Source organism: Dreissena polymorpha, chromosome 15 (assembly GCF_020536995.1).
Source record: "Dreissena polymorpha isolate Duluth1 chromosome 15, UMN_Dpol_1.0, whole genome shotgun sequence".
Classification (NCBI taxonomy): domain Eukaryota; kingdom Metazoa; phylum Mollusca; class Bivalvia; order Myida; family Dreissenidae; genus Dreissena; species Dreissena polymorpha.
The window spans coordinates 66,225,179-66,250,071 of NC_068369.1; the positions used below are offsets into that span (position 1 = coordinate 66,225,179).

The following is a 24,893-nucleotide window of genomic DNA, read 5'->3' on the forward strand; positions in this document are numbered from 1 at the left end:
AGAAATTGTTGAACATTGCTAATTCTGCGATTGGGAATCCCTAAAAACCCTTGTTTAAGATCCCAGGTAAACCCTTACCACTTTAATTTTTGAACTGGTAAAAAATAGTTTTTTTCAACATTAACAAGAAAACCACATTTAGATAGCGTATCACTTACAAAATCTGAACTTCTTTTTGTGCTAACAAAATCTTTGTTTACGCCCCATCCATCATCTAAGAAAACTACAATTTTAAGACCATTTTTTCTCCAATATTTCACAAGAGGACGCAAACACTTAGTAAGCAATCTTGGGGCAGAACTTAGACCAAACGCTAAAACTGAAAACACGAGAAACTTTCGTTTTCCATTGAAATTCCACGAAAACCCCAAATATTTTTGATGATTATTTTTAATGGAAAAATGATGATAGCCACTGGACAAATCAAATTTATACATAAAACCATTCGGTTAAATGTATTCAAGAGCTACCTTATAATCCTAAAATTTAACTCGTTCCTTTTTAATGTAAGCGTTCAAAATGCTAAGATCTAGAATAAGTCGTTTTTTTACCAGTTGAATTATTAACAGCAACAGATAATGGGTTAACATTATGAAGTTTGAAAGGAACATCAAAAACACATTTGTTTTGAATCAATGTAGAAATTGCAGTTTGGACAAATTCCGAATTAGATAAAGCTGACCTGTTATTACAGATATCAAAACAAGGTGGCTCATTATTGAAAGGAATAACATATCCATTCTTAATTACAAATAAAATATCTTCATTTGCACCAATAACTGATTTCCAAAATTCGTAACAATTTTTAAGACGACCTTTGACAGAAGAGTCTATGACTACTATTGAATGTTCTATGTTAGCGCAGTAGAAATCTTGAAATTCGTAATTATGGATTTTCTCAAAACAATCAAAAAAAAACAATACTTAAAGTTCTCACTCGATAGGCTGTCTTTTACATGCAGGGGACTATGGACCGGCTTTTTCGACTGTGTTGCCTTTTGTTGCGTCGCTGGTACCACTTGCGAGGCCCATTGATCTACCATCCTGCTTGACGTACGCTCCGATGCTGCTACCCACGGATCTGGTACCTTGTTGTAAGAAAGCTCCACAGCCGCTGGCAAAGTGACCTGGTATCCCACAGGCGAAGCAGATGACGTCACGCCTGGCACTGTTTTGGACGGAAGCCATTCTCTCTGAGCGTCGAAAACCACCAGTAAAAGGCTCAAAACGAGAAGCTGCATCCTTAGCGACCTTAAACGCAGCTGATGTGGTTTCCGGCTTCTTAGACTTTTCAAGTCGTTGTTGTGCCCTTTCCTCTGCCCGCCGAATTCGCTTATCATCTTCGGCGTCACTAGCAACTTCATTTTTTTCATATTCTTGAATAGTTACCCTGCCTGCCGGGGAATCATCAGCTATTCTTATAAGCTTATTTATGTGTTTAAACTTCCCTTCAGCTTCTGACAAAAATTCTTTCGCTTTATCAGCATTGCGTAAAGAAACTGTCTTGGATGCAATCTGGATTCTCAATTGCGGACATACAAGGTAACCAGTCTCGGAGTGAGCGATGCACCGATTAGTTATCGAGGTTACGTACGTACCATATTCAGCTTCTGTACAGCGATAAGAATATCGGTTATCTGGACACGCACAAGGGGCGCTTAATGTCGGTTGTTGTGGAAACGCCGCCTCCCTTAACGCATATATTTTACAAACAATACTTTGGAAACATTAACTTATCGCTTTGATCCGTTTCTTACAGCAATTCTAGTTTCATACAAAAAATAAGGTTTCGTATGATATGCGATGTTACAAGTGATAAAATTATTCAAGTCAATACCAGGTTTATTTCATTTAATATGTGATAACATACAGAGAAATATGAAAAGCATTTCACTAAATAATAATACATTTAAATATGTGACATATTAAATTAATGTGACCATTTGTTAATTTTGATAAATTATTACATAATTTTTATGACACGGGCAGAAAAAAACACAATCAAACATAAAGCAGGGTACACAATTTAGCGGTCTGATTTATTAACTGCTGATGTGCAAGCTGGTAGAATAATTTTATTTGACATTGATCACTCGAAATTGTATATGGTAGAGGTGTGCATTTTTTAAACATTTTTACGTTGGTAAACCGGACGTACAGCGTTGGAGGGGTTGAATGAGGCAAAAGTTGGTAGGGTGTTTATTTGCTCAAATCATTTCATATAAAACATTCAGGTCTGTCGGTGAAGTGATCTAAGTCTTTGACTATTATGTGCTTAATGATTGCTGGGTCGCTGATGACAAGCGCTGGTACGTTACCTAGGTAAATGCTGTTGACAGAAAGTGTAATGATTTAGCGGCATATACGGCAGTGTTGTTGAAATATTTTTTTTACAAATCGTTTTGTTTCTTACGTGTCGATATTTCAACCTCATACTTCAAAGGTTCTTAATATTGGCAAGTATTTCATTAAGACACGTACATTAGAACATAAATGACGGCGCGCTATGCATAAAAATTGGACCGCTTTTCGTGTATATGTTTATAGATGTTTGGCTATTTTGGTGTGATACGGGATTTATATCTGCAATATTAGCCTTTTTAATGTTCTTGATATACGTATTTTCTATGTTAATATGTAATGCCATACTTTTTCCATGCCTTATTAGTTATATGTTATTACAATAATTATATTGCGACAACAGATGATGCCAGTGAAGAAATATTTAATACAGAGGAGTGTATTTTATTTGTGGGGTAAAATGCTGAAACATGGTCTTAATCAGTCAAGTTCGTAACATGTTAAATAACATCCCCATGGTTTGTGTCGATTGTTCAATAACATATAAAACGAATATTACCCAAAGACTTTCCGGTATCGTTTGTACAAATTCATGCCCAAGTAGCTGAACCTCTAGAAAGAAAATACACGAATATTTTCTGCACAATGTATTTTATGATTACAATTTAATATGTAAGTTGCATAAACATTAAAAGTGACTCATACGATTTATCCACCCGGTAAGCTCAGTACATAACGACCGATAAACAAATTTCTAACTACTGTATCTAGTAAACTAGTATCATGCATAATCGTTACTTCTAGCATACACCGTGCTTAACTTTATATTGTGCAGTATTGCTAGAGTGTGTATCTGTTTACCTTTTCCTTCCCATGTTAAACAATTCAATTTATAAACCAACCACGTTTGCCAATACAGTGGCTTTACATACGTTTCTTAAACAGCATGTATCCTTTAAACAGGTCAATGATCTAATTTATAACACGACTCGATAACGCGAGAGTTTATACCCAATGCAATAACCGAGATGTTCTATCTAAAACATGTAAGGAGACTTTTATAGAGGTCCAAATGTTGTTGTATAAATTCACTTGACACATTGTATTAAGAATCATTCGAGATTTATACTTTAATACTAATATTTTTTAAACATTTGCTTATAAAAGACAAAATATTTTTTCGAGATGTATAGCTGTTCAAAAGCATTCGGTTTTGTTCTAGAAAACATGTCGCAGTTGTTACCTTAATTTGTTTATGATACACCTTGCGATGTCATCATGGAAATTCTCGACAGAATAAGCTTGTCAAACTGCTTTGTCGGATTATTTGCTTTAGTTTTAAAACATGTCTTTGCATTATTAAAGAAACACATTTTAATTGCAATTATAATTATATTTAAGTTCAACCAATGAAAATAAATTCCAGCAATATAATGAAGCGTGGCTGAAAGGACTATATTTACTTGTGTGCCACACTAGTTCAGGGTCAAATCGGTTTACCTGCTTTCTGTCTTGGAATTTTTTGTGAACATAAATATTTGATCGAATTACTAAAACGACCGCATTTTCAGCTACAAAATTGTACGATTTAATTTTAAATGCATCTAAGGTATAGTAAAGATTTACGACGTTACGTAATATTGTTTTGAATGTATACTAATTACATATTTATATGAACACGTAAAAGCTCTTTTTTTAACAGATTTAAGGTATCAACCGATATAAATCAAAGAATTAAGCCTGCAAGCATTTTAATTGGTCAAACTGTGTGTAAGTTTGCGTGTAAGTGTAAGTCTGAATATTAAAGGTTCATACTCGTGCGCACTGATAATGTCTGTGAATGGATAGCTTAATTATAGTAAGTGCCAACATACTGCTTAAACTGTATACAAACTACCTAAGATAAAAACAAAAATGGAACGTCTTTTTAATCTTACCCCATTAAATTTACGTCTAAAAAGGGCGGGTACTGATCAGAATAACACGAATCGTGTTCCAGCGCTGTGTTCAAGATCTTACTCGATAAACTGGTTGTCATTAGTGTTCTCTAACCAATACGAATCATTGACTTTCTCTTTAAACAATCCGATAATAAAATCAGTTCAACTCACCTTATGCGAATGCGATATTGGCCAGCTTATCTTTTGTTTTGATTTAAAAGTTAACTTTTGCATATATGATCGAATTTAGCAAAAATGAATGAAATATCAACCTTAGATATACAATGACCAAGAATAAGCGTTTCAAAAAGTCTACAAAATTTTCAAAACATTCTTCATTTCTGTGTCATGATCTACCAAAACTTAATTTTAATGTCACAAGGTGATTTATAGCTGCATGTTTAATACAGTATGTTAGTCTTCAACACACCGATTTTTCTTTTCAGAGGTATATGACTTGCATGGATTAACAAATAGATGCACGTGTAGCAGATATCTGAATACCTGACCGTGCAAAGCCCATTTTCGAATACATGTGTCCCGGAAAAAACTACTTTTTTGGAAAAACCCAGTAATCGTCTGGTACAATCTGCTAACCCATTTATAATCCGTTCACAATCAAACACTGAATCAACCGTTAAAGTAAGCTGTAAGCTATCATTGGTTGATAAAATGGACCAGCATTGTTTGTACCGGGTTGATTAGTGGGTTTTTCTAAACTCGTGCTTTTCCGGGATAAGTCTATTGAATCATGTTCCATAAACATTGGTTTCTAGTAAGATGTCTAATGGGTAGTTAACCAATATTTTCGGCATTTAATGTTCTTTGCAGAGTCCGTTACATTTACAATTAATATAATATGCAGATGGTTCTAATCAATCAGCATTTCTCGGGATATCTTCGAATAAAGTAACTAACCTAAATCACGCACCCCATACTGAAAGGTCAAGCGCGATGTGTTTGTTCTATTATGCTACCGCTTTTCAGTTTATGATGGAGACTAAATTTAAGGCATAATAACTGCTTTTGTGTGTGTTTTGCACAAACTAATATTTATTCTATGATTGCCGGCGCGAGAAAGATGTGGTTTAATAAGTTAAAACATACAACCTAAGACAACATGCAGTCAATATACTAAGAAATCAAACGAAGAAACATATTTAAAATGAGTTTGAAAAAATAGTTATTATACATGTATGATCGTATAGACGTTTGCTTTGTTTCGATTTAATGTGCATCGTTTTATTGACGTCCATGTTTAAGTGAGAGTGACTGTTTCTACCTTAAACATATATATTGTACTTGAATTCACCGTGTATAGTGATGTGCTGCATAAGCCATCTCTTATTAAAATACGTTTGATTACAGAAACTACAATTAGAGAAGACGATCAATACAGTTATAGCAAGTATAATATTGGCTTAGTGTGACAAAAGTTCTTACTTTGTTATAAAACTAAACAGAGTAGTTTTATTTGCCGCTTTACTACATCGGTCGAACAAACATTTTAATAATGTTACGGCCAATACACAAACGTATATGACCATATTGCAACTTATCATACAACTCAAAATTTGAACTAGTTAAGCTATTAATTATTATAACCAACGATGCTTTTTTGTCTAATGTTTATACGTATCATATGTTTATAATTGTCAAATAATGATGAGAAATTGGGTGAAATATTTGGGTTTTCTTTATGTACGAAATATTGACAAGTATATCATGACGGTCAAAAGATTAAATATTTGGATCTGGTATGTGTTTAACAACAAAGGGGTTACAATGCTGTTGACACAAGCCTTAGGCTGTATTTGCATTATTTATTATTTGTACCACAACGCTCATTAACGTGTGCATACTTGAATAGTGACTTCTCCAGATTGTAATTCAGCCAATTAGAAATAAACACACATAGAACACTGACCAATGGGATAGATAACTGAGTTTCACGGGGCAGATGTTAGAGGGAAACAAGACAGTTAGCGTTTAGACTTGGAGGTGTACGGATCGAGAAAGATACGATCATGTAGCTATCAGACTGTATTTGTATAACCGAAAATATAAAGTATGTTAGACATTAAATTGGACTAGAAACTGATACATGGTGTTGTTGAATATTTTATCCTGTATTATGCAGAGAAATTAACATAAATAGAGAGGGACCGATTTGTCCCATGCGCGGCACGAGAAAATGGGAGTTAATGCAAAACTCGTCATATTGGCAATTCGCGCATGATGAGATATCGAATGATAGGCTACATACCGGTAATTTAAGAGTAATGAACATTGTTAGTAACTATGTGTCGTCTATGAACTATGAACGATTACGTGACATAATGATGTAAGTGTGGAGTTGTCGTTCATTCATTCTTGATGTCACCTTATGCTATCGTCGACGTAGTTTAACTGGCACTCATATTATACAGTCATTTAGATAAGCAAAGTTTTGTATTAAATACTATAACGTTTTGATATGGTATGTCTGGATGCAGAAAAAAGTATTGAGTATATATTTTCAATGATGTCGTGTTCCAGCATTCAGAGTCTGTAAGCAGTAGAGCTCTTGTGTTCGTTATGTGGATCAAACATAATTACAATCTTTCTTACACCTGGTTTGTTTGAAATATTTATGTAGATAAAACGCCTACTTGGTCGTTTATTATGATTAATAATTGGATCAACTTTCTTTCTATACAAATAACTTAAAAACTTTCCACTAATCGTGTTAATAGATGTCAGATACTCAAGACACTCGTACACTAAAATTGTGTGTGCAATATACGATTCGGGGCGAAACCGCAAATAGCCAAGGCTGTGTAAATCTTGCGCTCCGTTAAAATCTAATATATTTTTAACCTATGGTTTAAAACATATGAACAGGCTTTTTAAAGTAAATTATCACAAGTTTCTTTAGAGTATCGACAAGTGTGGAAATTGGTGTTAAAACGAAAACGAACATGTATAGGTCAAGTGCAACTGGGGAAGTCAACAAAGGTTGCGGCTTGTCATTACTGCTTATTTTGACAAGCGACCTCTTTTGAGAGCGAAAGCCGAAAAAAGCAGTCTGTTTAAGACATACGGAGCTATAAAGCGCAACAGTTGAACGCATCGTCCCAAGCCACATAACAGGATTTCAAGGGGTAAGTACCATGTGGCGTTTCTATTTTGACAATTTTAGGGACAAATTTATTTTGATGTTTTATGGTGTCCTGTTAAGTACACGCATAATAGGTAACTTCAATACCAATTCTGATAGACTAAATGGCGAAACACTACATGGGTGTGTGTTTAAAACATTCTTATTTCTGTCAACGACAGGCTGATCGCCAGAAACATCAACGAGAACCTTGACGTTATTTAAAAAAAGAAGCAAACTAAGCATACATGATAAATTGACCAATGGTTGCACAGGTCACAGATTGAAAGTGTAAGAAGTTCTTCAAACCGTTTAACGCCCACTGCTTTGCATAAACCAGTTCAAGGTGGTTATTCATGTGTGTTTATCATGATTGCATTATTATAATTGGTGTTATGATGTAATGGGATTGGAAAAGAACAATATTTTCTCCTCCGATATAGTTTCTGAGTTTAGGACAATTTGACGATATTTTATGATAATGGCATCATGTTCTCAATAATTTAACAGATACGATATTCATTCAATATTCGGGATTTATTATATTGATATTTTCCTAATAGGGTCACTTTGAAATGCCTTCTTTGACTTAAGAAGGACACCTTATTTAAAATTTTCGATGAGAGGGGAGGCATCAGCTATAGTATTTGTAGCTCTTGCAACAACGTCCACCAGATCAAACATTATTTAATGCACATATATATCAATCATGATTCGGTTCCCATCGCAGTCTCTAAGATCGAACCGCTCATACAATTATCTTGAAAAGACTAACCTACTGTTATCTTTATTTTACGAATGTTTAATTTAACCCGAAATATCTTAGAGGTTGCGATGGACACCAATGCATTATTATTAGTATAATTATTAATATTGCTATAATAATAATAATTATTATTATTTTTGTTATTGTTATTATTATCATTATTATTATTATTAGTATTATTATAATTATTATCATCATCATCATCATCATCATCATCATCATCATCATCATCATCATCATCATCATCATCATCATCATCGTCATCATCATCATTATTAGTATTTGTATGAGTATAAGTATTAATATTAGTATAAATATTAAATTAGTAATATACTAACATAATAAATCTAGTTTTTAATAACTAAAGCCAGGTCATCACTTAAACTGCAAAACATGTCCAATATTTCTATCCGTATCAAATACACGTCAACGGAAATCCCCGTTAAATCCGCTCTTCTTTCGATTTCACATTTTGGTAAATGCAAATGATTTATACAACAATGTGATCTGAAGGTACGTATTATGTTTACTTGCATTGCTTTAGCGATATCAATTGTATGGTTCATTTTAGAAAAAAGAGTCGGTATAAGTTGTAATAACTAGAAATAAAACAGAATAGCCCTAATTGCAGGCAATATAAATTGCGCAAATTATTAAATTTGATTGAACAACACAATTTTTGATATAACCGAAATATCTTAGAGGTTATGATGGCAACATGAGCATTATTATTATTATTATTGTTGTTATTATTATTATTATTATTATTATTATTATTATCATTATTATTATTATTATTATTATTTTTATTATTATTATTATTACTATCATCATCATTATAAGTTGTATTTATATTAGTATAACTATTCGTATTAGTATAGATATTAACATTAGTATTATATTAACATAATAATTCAAGTTTTTAATGATTAAAGCTAGGTCATCACTTAATTGCAAAACATGTCCAATATTGCTATCCGTATCAAATACACGTCAACGGAAATCCCCGTTAAATCCGCTGTACTTTCGATTTCACATTTTCTTAAATGCAAATGGAAAAGATACAACAATGTGATCTGAAGGTGCGTATTATGTTTACCACTTGCCTTGTTTTAGCGATAACACTAGTATGCTCCATTTTAGAAAAAAGTGTCGATATAAGTTGTTATAAATAGAAATAAACTAAAAAGGCCTAATTGCAGACAATATCAATGGCGCAAATTATTATATTTGATTGAACAACACAATTTTCGAAATAACCGAAATATCTTAGAGGTAACGATGGGAACCGAAGCATTATTATTAATATTATTATTATTATTATTATTATTATTATCATTATTATCATTATAATCATCATCATCATTACTAGTTGTATTTGTATTAGTATGAATATTCGTTTTAATATAAATATTAAAATATGTATTATATTAACATCATAATTCAAGTTTATAATAATTAAAGACAGGTCATCACTAAAACTGCAAAACATGTCCAATATTGCTATCCGTATCAAATACACGTCAACGGAAATCCCCGTTAAATCCGCTCTATTTTCGATTTCACATTTTTGTAAATTCAAATGGAAAATATACAACAATGTGATCTGAAGGTGCGTATTATGTTTACCACTTGCCTTGCTTTAGCGATATCAATAGTATCTGCACATTTAAGAAAAAAAGACGATATAAATTGTAATAACTAGAAATAATAGCCCTAATAAAAACTGAATAGCCCTAATTGCAGGAAATATAAATGGCGCAAATTATTATATATGATTGGACAAGACAATTTTTCGTTTGTGAGCGCTAGCTCACAAATAATGCAGACGCAATTTTGCAAATCAGTATGGGCTTAGCTACGCTAGGAACCGTAACCCGTGACACATCACACGCAGACACGTGACACGCAGCACATCGTTCAATTGAAGTGTATGCGTTTAAATTTTATTAATTAATTCTTTTTCAATTCCCCATGCTAAATAACTTATAAATGATTTTTTTTATTTTAACGTTTCTCCGCTATTTCAGCTATTTTTAACATTGTGGGAGTTGTTGTGAAATGAAAACGAGGGAGTAACTATAACAACAAAATTGACTCCCGGAGTCGCATTGTTAACTAATGCGTTAAAATTTGAAAATTACAGCGGTTGAGCTAGTATCGGCGTCCCTCACAGAGAATCAATGTTCACGTACAACACGCGCTCATTATTTAACAGCAGATATTCATTAAGTATATGCACAGTATATCCATAGACACAAATCCATCAATTTACATGTAAATGTTAAACAAGGTTAATTACTTATATCCTTACATTTTAAGAGATTATAAGAATTCAATTTGGAGTCAACTTGCAACAACTTTAGCTTATAATTAACAAGCACATTCCCATAAATCATTACTTATTCTATTTAGTGATGTTTATATGACTACAAGGCAAGGAGTATATCTCTTTTATATTCAAACCAAGGTTACGGCATCAATACTAGTTATGTAAGACTGTGTGACGAAACAACATTAATAACACAGTAAATTTAAGTTGCTTTAACAAATAAGTGCACGATATATGTACGAGTTTTAGAAAATAACTCACGTCTTCGTTAGTTTTTTAGAGTGGTCCAATACATATATTTTTGATTTTTGCAATAGTGCTCCATCCGTTCGTCTCTCGTATTCTTCAAGCAGCAAAATACAGTTATTGAAAAGCGTGTATACTATTTTCTTAATGTCTGAAAAAACATAATAACACAACAATTCAGCACATAGTTCACCTAAAATGAAAAAACACAGGTTTCAGATTGTTTGGATATTAATAAAACTTAATAATTATTTACATGTTTTGCCAGCTTGCAAGTAAAGAAATAAACGTTGTAATTTAAGTCATTTAAAACTTCAGCGTCTTAAAATAATCTCAAATAAATATCAAAGTAATAAAAAATAACTGATAAACGTTACAAATTGATACATGTAACGCAAACGAAATCTTAAGAAAAGACCACAAACTATTGTAACAACTGAATGACACGACGAAAATTAATATTAAGAATAATTGTACAATGCTGATCTTACTTTCAATATAGCTCCTATCTCTTTCGTAACTTTCATTCTAAAAGATTAAGCTCAATCTTCTTTGAAATTGACAAGACGTGTCACACTTTTTTAAATTTTGGATATGCAGTTCAAAATATATTAATGTTGTTTCGTGTTAGTCTTATATGTTTTTAGTTTTCTTGAAACTTTAAGTAACAGCTTATGGGCACAATTCCATTGGACAATAACTCTTATCAATACAAAAATGAAAATATTTCATTTCATTATAAAACTGTAAAACCGAATGAAAAAATAGGACACTGACATTTACAGCTGACCTTCACAATTTTTCTAAATACGATTAATTTCTCTGGCATTGTCTTCTATAGTAAAAGAAAAATAGTTGTAATTTAAGAACGTTGTGGCTATGCATATATCATTTCAACTGTACACCAAATTGTGTTTAACAAACGCACAATTAAGGCTACTGACATTTACAACTGAACTTCGAAATTTTGCTGCATATGTCTAAAACGGCAGTCGACTTACATGTCTAAAAATGTTCAAAAAATAAATAAAAGAAGTAAACTTTTTCCAAATAAATAAAATAAAAGCCTGTTCAAATTAAGCTATTTGTATTTAATCAAAATAATATTATGATAAATACGTCATCAGCGAATACAAAGATTAGTCTGTAGGTATTTCATGAGGTTGTATTTTTGTATTAAGATTAGTTTTTTTAAAGACTTTACCTCTCATAGGCTCTTTTTCGTATACTGCGTACAACTGTGTTTGTCTGAATTCATCCAAGGGGACTGAAGCTCGACTCGAACAATTCTGTTAAATATTATTTTATATATTGTTCGTTATTGTGTCGTGTAAAATATATTATTAAAAAGCTGTAAAGTTTTATGAAAGTTGGAAGTAAATGAATCGTCCTATAGCAAAACATTACTTTAGTTGAACACTCGTCGATAATGTATTGCCATCTGTTAAGGAATTTACATTTTTTTATAAAGGGCACTTTCTATAGAGCCTAATCGGAATATTAATTTAGTCGCTTCAAATTATATGTGTGCATATAAGCAGAAAATAAATACTGTACCTGAAACAGGTCTTCTGTTACTTCATCGCTTCCGTTAACTGGTTCCTCAATATTTCCAATGTCTTTCATTTGACTGCACAGGACATTGGCTAATTTGGCATTAGGCCTAAATGAAAACTCCACATTGATTCCATTTTTTTTTGCAAACTGTTTATCCTTGCTGATATTTCATTTTTCTTCCGATCAAGGCGACACACCTCAATGTAAAGCTGTCGAGAGTATTGCTTATGAACTAAAACCTCTACCATATGTTTATGTTGGCTCACCATTAGTTTTTCTTCGTTACATTTCTTTACAAGTTTTCTCAAATGGTTGCTATTTTGCTCATGTATGTCCGTACATACTCGCTCAGCATCCGTCTTGAGAACCAATAGTCTTGTCATCATTTTAGAGCGAAACGATTCAACATCATGCATAGCCTTTTATTTACACCGATCGTTTAACCCAATATCTTTCTTCAACGTGATTGCATAACCTTCTATTTCTTTTTCAAACGCACTGAGCATGGACATGGTTTCGCTTTTTCGTGACTCATCAACGGTCACAGTAAAGAGATCAATGCGTTCGCATTGTTTGTGCTTTGAATGTAAGCACCTTCCACAAATTGTGTCGTCATGATTGGCACAATAAAGTATTTGATTTTCAGTGTCATGATGCCGACACTTTTGAAGATGTACATCAGTCTCTTTAATTGTCGCCATCGTCGTTTTTCTATGTAAAAGTAACATCTGGTCATCAAAAAATGAAAAGGCTGAGACAAAAGTTCTTATTTTAAGAAACACATATAACACGACACTGAAAATATTTGAAAAGATATCCGGTAAAGTTGTTTCCAAATTGACTCATATTTAAATTCATATGTAACGTCATCTTTTTGTCGCTTTTTGAAAAATGTACAATATAATATTTTAATGCAAATCTGCATATATGTGTGCAATTTCATATCACTCATGATTAAGCGTGCGATTTTAGATTAATAAATATCAATGCTTTTTTAAGTTAACCATAAACGTGACACAACCAGAATCCGATTGGAGTGTACATATTTAATTCGACTTATAGATCGGCAATTCTTTAAATCAAGATTCAGATTGGGATTCTCAAACTAGCTATGTTCAATACCGGTACTAAAACTTTAAAATGGTTATGTACAAACGTCCTTACGCAAATGACTTAAACATACTGAAATACTCTGTTTTCTCTGTCTTATTGTCGGAACTTTCCGTATAACCGTTTATATCAGCAGGTGTTATATCAAATTTCCACATGACATGCTTCTAGAGACTGAGAATACTGGAATGAAGTAAGGATTATTCTGCGAAACCGAGTTTATGGACATTATAGTATACCGGTTTTTGGGATAGTGTGCATCAAACTGAACGCGCTTAAACAAGCTTTTACAGAATCATTGCATACTCACCTTTCGTTTATATAGTGTTTACATTAATTTTTTGATCAATTCACAATAACACTTATTTAAAGCGTACGTAATGGAACAATTATTTAGAGAAGCATATAGATAATATTTCCTCGTAAAAAGATAAGTATACAAAACCTTATGTCCCTTTTCAACGCATATTTTGTCCAGTTACACTAACATATTGTTACTAAAAAATAAATAGGCTAGTCAAAAATAGTTTTTGAAAACACATTCAGCGGGATTCGAACTGGCAAACAAAATATGCATTTCAATATTAAGATTACAGCACTGGAATACCAAAATCAATAGGGCAATTGCAATAAGCGGTAGGTCATTTAAAGTTCATTTATAAAACATTTAATACTAATTAGTGCCCTTCACTGCAGACAATTATCCGAAGGACAAGTTTTTATAATTATATAAATAAATTATATACTGAGCTTTTAAGAAGTCAATAGCTTATAAACACAAATATTATTATTTTAAAGTGTAATCGCCGTCGACATGCCCCCTTTTAGTCGTATGTGTCAGAATACATTCACATCATCTTCAATTATGGCGGAATAATTGATATGTTATTGTTGTCAATGAATCTGACGTTATGCTTTTAATGTATATCCTTTAGGCACCTGGTCGATTTTTTGAGCGAAACGCTGAAGCGTATTGAAACGTATACAATTTTTCTCTCCTCAACCGGGGCTTTTTTAAAGGTAACACCTACAACGTTGTTAAACGTGCACGTTTTCACAATTTTCAATATTTTAACAGATGTTCGCGTTTTTTAATACATTTTACGGTTTACAACGAAAATCGGGCCTAAAATACGATTTTACCCTTCACAGTTGTTTATCGTCAAACAATTATCTGTTTAAATACGGTATAATTTGTTTTAGAAAGGGATGCCCCATAGAAGTTTCTACCGTATTGTTACGCTTTTATACAACTGAATAATGAAGTGCATGAAAATACTAAGAAGAACTGTAACGTATTTTTATGAACATTGTCAATAGCAAATAAACATCTGTAACGTATAAAAACGTATTTTTGAAAAAAAATCAGTAAAAAATCAATAAACAATATTACACATGATCCGTTGAATGATTTGATGTATTTTGCCAAAACGTTGTCATATAAACATTTGAACTGCAGAACTTTCTTAAGTTTATACCACACACATGACAGAAAATCATTGCTTTCAAAATACCACGCATTAGCTTTTTTAAGATGAATTTTGAGCATTTACATATTTATTGATTTTAACTCTCAATTATTAACCATAAATGGTCGAAAATGTATTGGACAAGTTTATAGTCAACAGACTGTATATTAAACATTTGAACGTCGCAGTCTTTATTTAATTATTGTCTTTGATTATGTTTTAGTTCATTTTAAAAAATTGAAAATTGTATTTTTTAAGAAAAAAAGTGTCAGGGTTCCTACGCTTAATTGGGGTCAGGTTTTGAAACAACGAAATTTGTATGCGTTCTAGAACGTTGTAGTCGTTCACTGTAAAAATCGCCCCGGTTTTGAGGAAAGAAAAAACGTGAACGTTCTAATACGTTACAGGTGTGCAAAGGATATGAATGAAATTAACGCCGTATTGAATAGACCCTTTTCACATTTCGTCAAAAATGATAAGAGGGCGAAGTCGCGTGACTCGCATAATTCCAGAACGAGACTGAACGTGTATCAAATGCTAATAGTGCCACGCAACGCCACTATGATTTCAATCGTTTACTCTTTAAAACTTTCAGCGACGTTATAATATTTTCAACACAAGAAGACATTTCAGAATAATCAGTATTGATGCATTACATAAATGTGCTTGTTAATGTACTTGTCTTATTCATTCAATTGTCTGCACACAGTTTGACACTCTTCGTTTCAGCATTCATCGTTTAATCAAAGATCGATCAATAATCTTGTTTATTGATTGATCTGAGGTTTTATTTCCACTATATGTATGTTCAGCACAAACGAATTATCTTGTTGTGTTAAGATACTGTGCCGTCAAATACTAAATAACAACAGGTAGTCATAAATATCGCGGAGAAAATGTCTGGTCAATAAACAACATGTATGATACCTACATGTCTTCTCCTGGTAGAAGTATTGCGTAGTCATTATTTCTAGGACTAATTTAACGCCAAATACTCTATTTGAAGGTAATTTTTCCTTACATACTCTCAGACACTTAATACTGTACAGATGGACGTTCGTTACTACGTTGATTTGACAACACGGACAATCGTTCGTTCCTGATTTTGACAATCCGGACAATAATTCCTACATTATTTTGACAACCCGGACTTTGATTCTTACTTTATCTCTATCCTGGTCATTATAATAACATTTTGTACAAATTAATATGGCACTCTTAAAAAATTTTAACATGTATTTTAAAGATGTCATTTTAAAACTAATGTTCCATTGTTCATCATATTCATTCAGTTTTATCATATTCTTATTCAGTTATGCAGTTTTAAAACTATTTCGAGAGCATGAGCATGATGATGTTAAAAATTATCGAATATACCGACATACACTGATATATGCAAAACCTTGCGGAAATCGGATAAACTTAAGTGCATTGTCACCGTTGTGTAGACTTACATTGTATACGTGTGTTTCTTGGCGAACGAGTGACCCTCGAAGCATAACACAGGCTGATCCCGTTCGTTCGTTAGAAGTTCCTTGCTGGAATTGAATTTGAAGGAATGGCCCTTTACTATGTATACTTGTACGTATTGTTTTCACAGTTAAGGTATTGCCTTTATTGCAGGAACCAATGTACGGATGTAAAAATTATGCTAATGCCCGGTTGTGAAAATAATGTAGGAACGAATAATCGGACTGTCAGAATAATGATTGTCCGGGTTGTCAAAATAGCGTTGCGAACGAATGTCCTGGTGGTCAAAACAACGTAGGAACGAATTAGTGCTTTGTCTAAATCAGCGCAAGAACGATTGTCCGTGAAAGAAAGTCCGGATACCTATAAAGCGCTTTTAACGATGCGTTTTAAATATTAAAATATTGTAATGCTAAACATTAAGCGTATTTAGCGGGTGCCGATAAAGAGTGTACGTTAGCGCACGGAACAACAGTTTCAAAACAAGCACTATCGTTGACCACAGCGGGGTTAACTTTTAATTCCGAAAAATACACAGATTAGAGATTTATTATAAATAGTTGACGATTATTATCACGTATTAAGAGTTATCAATATGCATGCATAGACAGTTCAGTCTGAACCACGTCTGCTTTTTTCACTTGTCTATAGAATTCTTCAATATTGTCATTCTCTGCAAAAGAAAATTTATTCAATTAAAAACAAAATTAACATAGCATTTATAATTATGTCATGCACTTCGCCTTTTATAGTGCGTTGTCTTATAGTTATTAAACACACCTCTTACACGTTCGATCGTTCATGAACAATATCACATATCTTTGAGAAAATAGTTATATAATGCTATGTATTGTATTAGAAAGCTATTGCATGTCTTTGTATTGTTAAATTATCGATGCTGAATTTTCAGACCACCTTTACTCTGATGGTCATGGGTCACTCGTATTTGTATAAAGATAAAATAATATGTCGTTGAATTTTTATTTAGATGTTAGAATATTAAATGTTTATATCATAATTACTTATGAAAGTATTTACTAAACACATGCCTGTATGCATATGTTTGACGTTATTTTAACAAGTATCAGTGCGCATGAATCTTCCAAAAGTTCACAATAACAATCAACTGATATAATATCATCGATATTCTCCGCTACAGAAAGTTCACGATCAGCCTCGTTCTGTATGGTATGGTTTACGTAGGCATTGATACGAATGATTTATTGTCATAAACATAAAATATAGCTTTTGTGCATAACTTGAAAAGGGCTTATTAAAGAAGATAATGTCAGAATAAAACAAATAATGCTATATACATACATATACCATATGCTATCATAATATTGTGTTAGTAATTAGCAACATTTAATGAAATCATAAACAGGTACATTAAATGGATTTGTAATTTTGTTCATGTATGCGCAAGAAGCTCCAATACTTATTTATTATTTAAGATACTTTTAATTTTTTAATGAACAAATAAAATAATTGCCAAATGTAGATATTTTGAATGTTTAAAGAGAAATGACACAGATATATCGCGAATTTAAAGGCACAAGTCCTTCTAACGTAACTTGTCCTTCTAATTGACAATCAAAGATATTTTACCCCAAAAAGAGTAGTTCGAACATTTATACCTATATCCACATCACCACTTAATGCACACCACAATTCAGTAATTATTGTGTTTTATATGTAGTAATTAGCAGTACCCATCACTTCAGTTAAAGAAATATGATGGCTATGTCAACGGCGAACATTTTTATGACTAAAACACTGGCTATTTACGATAATTGTCATTAACCAACGAGCACGTTTATCAGTTATTGAATTCATGTGCAAACTACAAAGTGTAGTTATTGAGTTTATATTATATTCTAAAGTACATGAGGCTAGGTATCTTAAAATACACATAGAGTTAACATCACATATATTTAAATAGTGGTGTAAGAAGTACAAGCAAATTCAGAATAAATGTTTTATTAATACTGTTGTAAATAAAGCATGCTTACCTTAATTAAATGCGATTTGTTTAAATTTAAAATACTTCATGTTTAATTGAGACATGTTATCAGTAAACACAGATGTGTTAAGAAAGACTAAACAATTTTCACTCACGTTTAGTCTTGATAGTTATTCCAAAAAAAATATGCTTGTTTCCTTCTCCAATTCTCTGATTGCATTTAACAATTACCAATACGGGAACGCCTCTCAATATTGTTATGTCTGATCAGATGATTCTTGTTATGTACATTAAATATAACAATCCTATATACCGTTACCCGCTAATCACCATGAATGGTATATGAGTTCATATTCAGGTCGTTTGATGATTCAATGTCATGTGTTGATTCGATGATATGTTAAATATAGGCCTAACCTTTCGTACTTTGCGCACCACGTTACATGAGCATAAATATGAACAACATTGATTAATATACAGTACACATGTATGTGTGCAATACAACTATAGTTCTGTTAGTAGCTAGACAGTAACGCGAATGTTAAGCATATGTTTAACACGGTATGGTTTCATTTATATATTAACAATTTATTGCATAATTATGTACGCGTCAACGAACGTTTGAATACATAACTGATTTATGTAATCGCCTTGAAAATACTCAGTTTGAGTACGAACATGTTACGCTGTTTAGCAACATTGTTTTCGTTATCAAGATAATGATCGATGATATGTAAAATAAACGGCCGGATCAATTTGTGAATACTATCACAGAAAAACAATGGTATAATCGATAACAGTAAACAGCAAAGTTCTATGAGCGCTCCGCATTAATACACAACTATGAGTAACGCGTTCCCTCCAAAAAAGATATACCTAAATATATCGTATTGCAACAACAGTCTGATAACTATACAAAACGTATACTTATTCATATACATTATTATACTTTAAATTAACACATCAAGGCATAGTGCCGTCTACACCAACATGGTCCACTTGACGTGGACCGCTTTACGCGAATGACTCTTGCTAGATAAACGTGTGTCATTGTTTGCTGAATTGGTATATGAATTTACTTACAGTAACATTAATAATCAAATCAATGAATATGTCGCAAAATATTTCGTAAAATAAAGTTTAATCATACAAAATCAGTGTTCATTATAGCAATTGCCACATTTTCAACGCTTGATGTTGAATGGTAACATAGATTACACGAGATACACAATACTTGGTTTTATTTTTGTATGGCGCAATATATTCCAATTTAATTTCCCGCAACGATATACGAAACACGAATAAAAATATAGTACATGTACATGAAAGAGCATTTTGTATCTTAATAAATCTCAATAAATGTTATCAGACCACATCTAGCGTTGTAATTTTGGCGATTGCCATAAGGAACATTGTTTGTGTATGTGCAAACTTTATTTTTCGAAATATTGTTCGAAAAATTCGTTGATTTTGTGTGTGTGTGGGCTTTTAAAAGAGATGTTAGATCGGTCTTTGTTTGATTATAATTGTCGTAAAGAAGTCTTGCGCGACCGAATGTGCCCAACGACGTGCAATGTGTCCTTCCTTTACTGACTATGTTGAATAGTATTATCATTTAAAAGATGTGAATGCCAATATAAATGAATGTTGCATGCGATATCCCACGTCCTTCATGATGTTATATCCTTATTGCAATATGAATTCAAGCATGCAACAGTTTAACATGAGTCCGTTTTTTAGTCAGAATGTTCATTTGTCACACATTTTTGTATAGCCAAAATGTGTTTTGTTTTGTATGGGTACTGTAATTTCTATTTTGAAGTGAATTATTTACATTAATGGGGATGTATTGTACACGTTTGATATTTCATAACTTTTAATATGTCCGAAACATAACAAATTACTATGGGGGATACATATCTAAACGTTTATTGCTGATGAGACGTCTTTAACGTGTACCTGACCCTAAAACGCCTTGACGGGAAAAGATAATTTGAATACAATTCTTAAAAACAGGACATACTTCAGTGGCTCAAAATGCATGTAAAAATAGCACTTTACATGTTGGCATTTCTATGTCAGCTTTTATGTGAGACATACACCTATAGACGAGTTTGCCTTTCTTCCATTATATAGTTTATGATGTATGATTTGTGTTGGCCGATTTATAAATATATCTGCGAATTCAACCCCATAACTGTCAATATGCTATTATGAGGATTTTGTGATATTTTATAAACGATACATTCCGGAACTGTTTCATGGGAAGATTGTTTCAAAAATAAGGGGGTATCTAAAAAATATATTGTTTATTATTGTATGCCCTGCTTATGAAGCAGCTTTGTATTTAAAACATGACTTACCATCATAGGTCTCCTCCATGTTGGAACTGGACGTTTTATAACAACTTAGCTTTTGATTTTAACAAATGTACAGATTCATATTTATATATTTAATTTACAGTTGTGTTGTTGTTGCATGTTTATCCATTTGGTGGAATAAATGTGAATGTTTTGTGCATGTTTAACTTAGCATAATGTCGAATGGCAGTACATGTTCGGATTTTATACATGTCCAATTTATTACGCGCGATTAAATGCAGTTTGTGGTCATAGTTTTGTTACAACGCTCACACTTCCGAGTCAGTTAAGCCATTTTGTCGCACTTGATGTTCATGTTAAGCTATTTTGGTACCGTTCGTTCACTTATGAACATGTTATGTATAGAGATGTTTTAATGCATGATGATTTAACTTTACGATTGTTCGCGACCAGTTTGTAGTCAAATAACGTCGCACACGATATTGTTGGCACCTATCTAGTACACTATATGCTCATGGTTTTATACATAATTATATACACATGGAAAAACATATATCAATGTTTGACTTTTTTGTAAAACATTTAGATATAACAAGTTTAATGGTGTTTGAATAATTGGAGAAGAGATATGTACACTGCTTAAAGTATCCCAATACGTTTTAAAGCAACGTTAAATAAAGTGTGTTTTTTCGTCGATATAACAAACAATAATAAAGCGTGTCATATGGTCTCTATGCCACTGGATTGTACATCTAGGTCGTTAATGTAAAGGATACATACATAAATATCATGCATGCATAAACGCTATTTGCTATTGCACTATACGCTGTATTTATTAAAGCGGATGTACCAACGTGTTAAAAAGCAATAGAAATGCCCTACGCAGAACCAGTAAATTAAGTTAAAGTTTGACACTTGAATTGATCTTAATACTTATATACGTTTCGGTATTATGCTTTAGGGGGTATGATAATATGACTTTCCAGCATGTGACTGTCGATGAAGTTATATTTTTGGATTTTGTTGGTTCAGTGTTAAAGTTGTAAATGACTTATAATTGCAACTTCATGCATTGTCCCTCAAATGCTTCATTCATATTGAACTTCGCTCACGGGCCGACAATCGAAAAGTTATTATTTTTGAAAAAAATATGAATAGTTATGCAAGCTACGCACAAGAGCGACACATACTGTAAAATGTATGTTCTTGTATAGGTAGATATGTAAGTTGCACTACCAACGATCAATCCGATCTTCAACTACGTTTCAAAATAATTAAGCGTGACGTGGGGGAAAGTAGTTTACGACTATGATAAAACTTGTCAACTGTTCTAATTTGCGCTGTATCTAGATGTACTCACGGTAAGTCCTCACATGACCGAAATACTCAATTTAAAATATATTTATTGGTTCATGCGTCCATTTATGCATACATAATTATTGCACTGATTGCTGCTTGATCGATGCTAAGTATATAGTAAATGTTTCGCAAGGTAGTGTTATGAAAGCGGAAGTCGAGTGTTCTTACCAGAATACGCTTCAAAATCTGTTACATTTAATCCGCGGTAGGACCAATTTGAAACCATGGGAATCAACATTTGTTGACAATTTCAACTTATGATGTAACTTAGTAATACCCAATATCAAACATATAGCTCTGTTGTATCCGTTGAAGGTCATTCGCTGTATAACCCTTTATACATGGACAACCGGACACGGCTTAACAATTTCCTTTCCAATGGTTTCGTATGTTTTTAAGCGTATTGTGCTACCCTTCTAGAGTCTTGCTTTTTACAATTTTAAATATCTGCCTTCGTCTTCCGCTTTTCACTCATTCGACCCATTTAAACCGCAAAACGCCACCAACCGATCGCAATTAATGACATATCCTATACAAGGGTTATGTGCAACCATATTTGTCACGTTAATATACGTATATTTCACCTATAACATATACATTTTATATTTTTTGCTAACTTGTTTTAAACAAAGATCCATATTTAGTCAGTTCCGGCAACCGATAGCAAATTTTATAACTTAAATACAGTAGAATACGCCGCAAAATCAAAACAAACAAAGCATTACACATTTAGACTTCGATTATTTTCTTACAATAACCACAATTCACTTATCAATATTACTTGGTAATAAATGGATGATTTCCTGTGTTTAATTTATCTCGTGTACAATTAGAAGTATGAGGTAAATTATGCTTCACTTCTTATGTGTTTTGGTTGTCAAAGTTTACACATAAAATATGCATCGTTTGATGCCTGCAAGGCATCTTTTTATGTGACTATTGAATCTGCGTAACTTCATAAACTGATATAAACTTCGATCTATCCCAAATTAAGGGGTCAGTTTTTACCACTTTATTTCAAGAATTTTTTAAACATATAAATAACTTTCAAAGACACATTATGTTGAGATATTTAGTTGGTTAAATTGATATGATACGCAATTAAAAATACAAAGGGAATTGTTATTCGCTTGAAATATCGTTAATATATTTTAAACAGTGACCACCACTGGAACATTTTATACCGATATTTTATATCAACAATTGAAAAATAAATTGTCTCGATGTTTTGTAAAGCTTGTTCATGTACTTCCATAGACCATCGAAATTAAATATACTGTTGATATTATTTATAAAAGTAGACTTAGCTTTCCTACACATTGGACATGTAAGGATCTAATACTTGGAATGACACGTTTAAAATGTTAATATTTAAAATGTATATATTTTATTTTCAGAAGAAAAAAATTACATAAATCCCTCTTATTGTTGACTTGTAAATAGTATTAAACAACCGTTAAAATTCTTTAACTTCAATCAAAGCAGATTGATAATTGAAAAACTGGCCAGTTATCAATTTATATACAGACATTTATTTTATAGACATTGGTCATAATTTCCCAGAATTTTATTATTGTTTACCACTCAAGTATTTGTATAAGTCTGAAATTTTAATGTATTGTACAAAATAAATTTTGGAACTTAGTTTTTTTCGTATTTGGAATATCATATCGATAGAACATATACGCATGCAAATTAATATACATTAACTGTTATCAAATTGACAAAACATAAAAATAAGCGGTACAAATATATTATACAGATTAATATCACACCTTAGCCAAAGGACGAATACGGAACATTTAAATTCAGTATTATTTACATTATTTTAAAATTCCTTGAAATATAAACTTAACAGTGAATGCATAAATCGATTTGATCACCACAAGATATATATTGTATATTTTAGTTATAATGGGTTGCAAACATGTTCATACATATTTCGTTTATGTGTGCTTACATTTATGATGCAATGCTGCAATACCTTCATTATAAAAATCAATAGTCTTATGGGTTCTCTTAAAGCATTTGTTCTTTAAAGTGTTACAAACTCTATATGTACTAGCTATTAGACAACATGTTACCGTGTATATAATGTACATCACTCTACATGTGTATGTTACATAGTCTGTACACCGTATTTGATGCATTATGTGTCGTTTTCTGTTAAAAATTACCTGAACAACATGGCCAGTTATCTATTTTCTACATTATGTACTCTGTATTGAACTCGAATGAAACGCGTTTCTTTTCTCTTTTCTTGATATCGACTTATTATATTGGACATATCGTATAGAATGCATCATTATGTTATCTACATGTACATTTGTCATCTAATACAGCAGTGTTCACTTTGCACACTAGGTTGTTCCGCATTTTAATCTATCTTAGCGATAAAAACATCGTTGGATACGATCGATGTGATAGTTAGCAGCATTATTCGTTTTGTAATGTTTCAACGTTTCACTATAGTAATGCAACGCCGACACAAAATCACCTTCCATTTCATAGCAGTGACCAAGCATGTGAGCATCAGACTCATTATGATACATGTTGATCAAGTTTCTTGTGTCACACACATAATCATCAAGAAATGTCATGGCACGCAATTGTTTGTTCCGTTCACCAAGTCCTCCATACGTGAGATACTGCAGATAGTAAAAAAACGGACGTGCATCAACTTCTGCGCCGTGCATCCATTGTTTGTCACTGAATCACCGGTTAGCTACTTCATCTTAAGTGATACCACGATTCATTTCATACCATAGTATAAATGGGGCGCAGTTTGCTTCGTGTCTACAAAAACTTTCACACAAGGCAAATGGTGGGCCACTATAATGCAAATATCTGTGACTGGAAATCATGCTGCTAAACACATGGGGATCTCGATCCCCGTCACGTATTCTGGTCCCACAGACAG

At 32.4% G+C, this 24,893-nt stretch overlaps 1 long non-coding RNA gene across 1 annotated transcript; it reads right to left on the bottom strand.

Annotated features, from left to right (window-relative positions):
• Positions 1–10,603: 10,603 nt before the first annotated feature.
• On the bottom strand, positions 10,604–18,600 carry LOC127860994 (uncharacterized). Its single transcript, XR_008040012.1, has 4 exons — positions 18,449–18,600; positions 12,282–12,992; positions 11,929–12,013; positions 10,604–10,875 (listed from the first exon to the last, which is right to left on the bottom strand). It is a non-coding gene; the product is annotated as an uncharacterized LOC127860994 (long non-coding RNA).
• Positions 18,601–24,893: the final 6,293 nt, after the last annotated feature.